The following is a 6,358-nucleotide window of genomic DNA, read 5'->3' on the forward strand; positions in this document are numbered from 1 at the left end:
TTTGGCTTTGAATAAAGTCTTCATTTTCTCATAACATACTTAGTTGTAATACCATGGCTGTGGACTCTATGATGCACTGCCAAGATTCATCTTCCAAGAATGAAGGATTTACTTGCACAAATACTGCCTACAGGAAACTCAACTGTCAACCCCTACAAGGATTGCTGTCCCTGCCTCTCTGTGGTGGACTATATGCAATTTGTGGTCAGTGGAAGGATAACTCAGCACATTAAGAGCTACTCCAGCTCTAAACTCCTTGTAGAGTTGGCTGGGACCTCCCTTGAGACTTTATATCAGTTCAACTTCAGTTCAATCCTGCCTCTTTTTTATCCTTTTCATTGCCTTGATATCAAGAGCACACCCTAATAAACCTCCTTCACATTAGTATGTAGCTCACAATCTGCTTTTTGAAGAATGCATCCTGGACCAGCTAGTTTAGAAGTAACCCAAGAAAAGCAGGAACTATTTTTGGAACTAAATTATTTTCTGCCTGGCTGAAAATGGGCACAAGGTGGCAGTGCAATTGTTAAAATCCTTAGCAAGAGTACACTAGGATGTCTACACTGGTAGAAACAAATGTCCAGCTGGTACCATGCATCAAATATTTGGGGCATGTAGAGGAAATAGCAATTACATGGAAAATGAATTGGGGGGACATTGTTAAACCCTATTTAACAATGGGAGAGAAATGAAAACAAAGCTGAGCATGATTAATCAATAATTAAAAGCTGAGTGCAATTTCATTGTAAGAATAGCTGAGCCTCATGGTAAGTTAAACTATTGACCAAAATTAGGGACTTTTTTGGAGAAGAATGGGATCCAGAACATGAATGAAGATAAGTTGACCAATACAACCAAAATTAAGAAACCACAAAGTCCTCTGAACCTATTGAGCTTGCAAAAGGTGGCCCATTCCTCCTTGTTAAGGGTTATCACCTACACTCTTGCTCAAATATTCTGCAGATGGCTCTCCGCAGCTTAACTGCATTGTTCAGTCTTTTTTGGCTGGCTTCACTCAAGCATCAGCTAGTCTTTTGGGAGCTCTGTCTGTGTCTCAGGCTGTTCTTGGCAGGAGCTCTGTGGCTGGGACTGCTCTACTCTAGGTGAGTTTCATCCTCCCCCTGCAACCAGTAAGCTATTCTGAGCTGTTCTTCCTGTAGCTCTTCCCTCAAATTGTGATCTTGCCAGCATGACCGGTACTCAATACAAGGTTCTTCTTGGGATGTTATCTGGCTGTACTTAGACCCTTCCCTCAAATTATTATTTTAACTTAGAACCTTTTCATATAAATGAAGATTTAAAAGGTTCAAACAGACACTCATTGATAATGAGCATTATTATCTCTACTGTAATTCACTGCATGTTTTGTAACAGAGTGGCAGATGTTTATTTGTAAATTTCATCCTGTTCCTATCATTCTTATTGAATTATTTGCTTAAGGAGAAGGGCAGGCTGGTAAAAGGACTGTCTGGTGAAAACATCTTTCTTATTGTCTTTGTTGGCACATTTAGAGATTTCCTGAAAGAGTTAAAAAGCAAATTCTAATATAATTCATTATTTCCTGAACTCTACCTAACCTAAAATATTTATTGCTCAATAAAAGCTTCAATGATTTTGTTATTGAGATGATATATAAAACATAATTAACACTGACAATCTCTAAGAACAAATAATGAAAAAAAATTATTAAATGTCATGCCCTAGCTCATGGTCTTTAAAAAACCTCATCCCTGAGTTATATTACCATATGTATGTTTATAAGTGTGAATGTGGGTGTGTATGTGTTTAATAGTTAATATGCAAATTATAAAAATATCAATATCAGCAATTTTAAATGCTGTTGAGCTTGTTTCTATTCAACACATTCAAACTTCATGCCATCAAAGTCAGTAACTGTGAATACAATTCTGTTGTAAATTAATAAAAACATTAGTTGGGTAAATATATATTATCAAGTGGATACTATTTTTGTGTTACTAATTGCTAATATTTAGCTTATCCTTTTTAGTCCTCTCAGTTTAGATAATACCTGCATTGATTTGCTGCTCTTAATTGTAGTTATTTGGCTTATAAGCAAATGCATATCCATTAATATAGTTTCATATAGAGCCATACTATTGCTCAAATTGTCTTTCTAATCTGTTTTATTTTCTCAATTATTATTGTGCTTCAATTAATTTCTTAATATCAGTGGCTCCCAAATATAAATCACCTTCTCTGATCTCTTATCTGAATTCCTCTGAATCATTTAGACATCCACCTACTTAATAGTTTCTTTTGAATATTTCAATGGCACCTTAAATCCAACATGTCAAAATCAAAGCATCTCTTACTCTCAACATCAAGTTTTTTCAACTTCCAACAATTTCTGTTTCAGGCGCTATTATCCATCCAATTGTTGCAACCGGAAAATCAGGAGTCAAATTTTACACCCATATTTCCTTCATCCATACCTAACTAAAATCTTTTTGCCAAATCCACTTAATCTTTATTATATCTCTTAGATTCTCACTTTTCCATTCTGACACATATCACTTTTGCCATTTTGCGTATTTTTGTAAATTGTTTGATTTATACCAGTCACACTTCCCCTACTTCCATACTAGCTAGAAGCCTTACTAACACAGGATTTGGTCTAATTTTACTCTCTAGATTTTCCCAATTCCTACACATTTTGGCATATGGTAGGCCTTTACAAATTTTGTTGAAAAATTCAACTACCATATAAATCTCAAAATTCGAGTCATAGTACACATAATACATAGAACAGTGGATGAATGTGTAAGTTTTATTATTTCAAATAGGGATACACAGATTTCATAGGAAAGCATGTGTAAGGTTTCCAAAATAAATACAATATTTAAGAATAAACAATATTCACATGAACATGTATGGAATAAATACAATATTTAAGAATAAATAATACCCATATGAACATGTATGAAATCTGTGTTAATACCCATACAATAGCTTTTAAAGTAAACATTTCCCCCATGCATTTGAAATTAATATTTTTTGTACACTAACTTGTATAGAACATTCAGCTGAGTAACCAAAGACTGGATGAATAGTAAGTTTTTGACTTAGAGATCACATTTGAAAAAATATACCTACATATAAATAAAATACTGTTATAGATGGACTATTGAAGGAACTAATCTTCTTTCACTTTTTTTAAAGTATAAGAATTTATGTGGTAAATCACTATTATTTTATTGACTATAGAAATTTATATCTGAAATTTCCATAATCACATATAAAATTAGAAAACCTGTGTACTGCATAGGTTTAGAAAGATTACTAACAAGTGTTTAAAAGGAAAATAAAAGGTCTGGATTAACTATTGTTTAACCAGAGATTTCACAAAAGCAGGGAACCAATTGCAGTTAGAAAATAACTATTCATGTCCATATAAAAATAATATAAAGTCAACTGATAGAGAAGTACAATGGTAGAGTGCTTGCTTAACATATGTAACCTTGGGTTCAATCCCTAGTCTCATAAAAATAATTATACACACACACACATATATACATACATAGTTCACATATATACTTACACACACACACATACACATACACCAGTACATACACATTTATATACTATGGTATACAGATATACATATACACACGCACACATATATCAGTAGCATGTATTCATCTTTTGCTATGTTCCAAAAACAAAGCAAGGATAAGCATCATGGTGTAGTATGAGATAGGTTTTATTATTCCTAGTGGAGAGTCTGTAGATTAGGTAGGTTAAGTTACTTGACAGGTTTACTCAGCTTGTAAGTGCTAAGACACAGAATAACTGACCAAAAATCCACTGAAATATGGCTTTTCCATATACAAATGATCTCAACATTTTATTGTGCATATTAAACTCTATTATGTATGCACAATTCTCACATGTGTGCATAAATATAAATATGCATAAGTAGTGTGTCTATATATATATATATATATATTTATATAATATACTGAAATCACATACATAATGTATATATACATCACATTTTGTGCATTTGCATACATATGAAACTTCATCTGTGTGCATATGTGTTTGTACATGCACACATGCCCATACAAACCTAATGGACCATAGATACAGCCAGATGCCTATGCCTATATATTCTAAAGATATATTTTAAATGAATGCAAAGTAGAGAACAAAAGAAGCATTTATTCAGAATGTCATCATCTACTGAGAATGAATGTGAAGGAAATACATCAGTCTTCCTGTCTACCTTAAAGGCAAGCAGAAAGCAGAACTGCTCTTTTAAAATCAATGAAATTAGCAAAAGCAATTGAATGTGGCAGAAGGGTGTCAGGTAGGAAGCAGGAGAGGTTGGACGTGAATACTGTGAATAACTCAGAGAAAGACATCAATGCCTCCACTGCTAGTGATTACCTCACTTTCCATGAGGCTGTACAACGTGGCAGCAGCAGTTGTGCCTGTGCCAGGAAATGTCAGGACTTTCACGGTTTCAGCCCTGGTTATGTGAAACAGGACAGGAACTATTTGCCCTAAAAGCTAAACCTTTTCATTTTAAAAGTTATAAAATATTTAAGCAAGACATACTTCCAACACTGGAAAGTGTTTAAATGGCTACTTTTTTTAAGAAGAAAGGAAGAGCATGTGCCTTTTTTAATTCATAAGAAAAGTATTAAATCACTAGCTTTTCAAGGAGCCCACTTTCAATTACCACGCAGAGACTGCCTACAGAAAATGTTCAATTCCAGCCTGGCGTCTCCTTCCTGCTCAGACCACTGCTTCCCTCTGCCTTCACTGGTGTCCTCGGGGAACAAGAACGAACTTCAGTATTAACAGAAGTAAAACATAATGGCCACATTTATGGGATAATTTCCACTGATATTTTTATTCCAAGGCAGAAGGAAGGGAGATGTGAGAATAACTGGCACACCTGGATTTCTGCTGCTCCTGCTGTCAACAGTAGTCTTTTATAAGATCCAGAGAAATGCTTTCCCCATGGTCCTCCTTTTCAGCTTTCTCCTGACCCTGAGGTCACTTATTCCCATGCCAGCTTTTCCAGCTTTTCTCATTAGTTCCGGCATTCTGCCTCTGGCTACCTGAACACTAGCATATGACAAGTACTCGATGAATATTGATGAATGAATGAATGTCTTAGGTTCTTGTGGGAAAGAAATGGCGGCACCTTGCCAAAAAATCTTCAGTCCTTTCTCCCTCAATGCAGATAATAATAGAGAGTAAGGAGATAAATAAGAAAGGGAGAGAAACAATACTTTTAGAATGCTTACATTTTGCCAAAGCTCAAGTTGCTTAAAAGAATAATCTACTCATATTTGTTATGGTTTGTATGAGAAATGTCCCCCTAAAGCTCACATGTGAGACAATGCAAAAGGGTTCAGAAGGGAAATGGTTAGGTTGTAAGAGCCTTAAACTAATTAATGAATTGATCCCTGATGGGATTAACTGGGTGTTGACTGAAGGCAGGTGGGGGTGTGGCTGGAGGAGGTGGGACATTGGGGTATACATTTGTATCTGGCAAGTGGAGTCAGTCTCTCTACTTTCTGATCATCATGTGAGCTGCTTCCCTCTTCCACCACACTCTTCCGCCATGAGGTTTTGCCTCACCTTGAGCACTGAAGAATGGAGCCTGGTATTCTGCTGTCTATGGACTAAGACCTCTGAAACTATGAGCCCTCAAATAAACTTTTACTCCTCTACAATTATTCTGGTTGGGTCTTTCAGTCACAGCAGGGTAATAGCTAACTAAAACAATATTTATTCGATACTTATGTTAAAATATGTAGGATATATTTTAGTATAATTTTGTAATTGAGGTAACTATTGTTCATTTAGTTTTGACAAGATACTTCTGAGATATTATCTCCAGCCAAAATTTGAAGTTTTGAAGAGGTTAAAACACCTTCCCAAGGTCACCCACCAAGAATGTGGCAGATCCCAGTGAGCTGTGGGAGACCATGATAGCACTGGGTAAAAATCAATATGTTTAAACCTAATATTGGGGATTTGGGAAGAGAGCTATGTGGGAAAGTTGTCTAGTGAAACAGATTTAAAGTTTACATTTTTAAAAAGTGTATATACATTTTTTTTCATTTAAATGAGAAAGGGAATGAATGAGAGAAAGTAAAGCAGCAACATTACTGGGACTTTATCAGTGAAAACAAATAAAAACAGATTGGTTCAGATTCTCAGACTGAAACCCCAGAAACAAACACAGTTAAAGAAATGTACTGGATAGAGACAGTAACCCCAGGTATAAGAGGTCAACCCTAAATTCCTGTGGTTTAGGATAAGAAATTTCTCATTCTTTCTCAGGGCATGGTCCAGGATGGATTAATTAAGAAGAGAC

The sequence above is a fragment of the Spermophilus citellus genome (assembly GCF_964194105.1).
Source record: "Spermophilus citellus genome assembly, chromosome: 11".
NCBI classification, from domain to species: domain Eukaryota; kingdom Metazoa; phylum Chordata; class Mammalia; order Rodentia; family Sciuridae; genus Spermophilus; species Spermophilus citellus.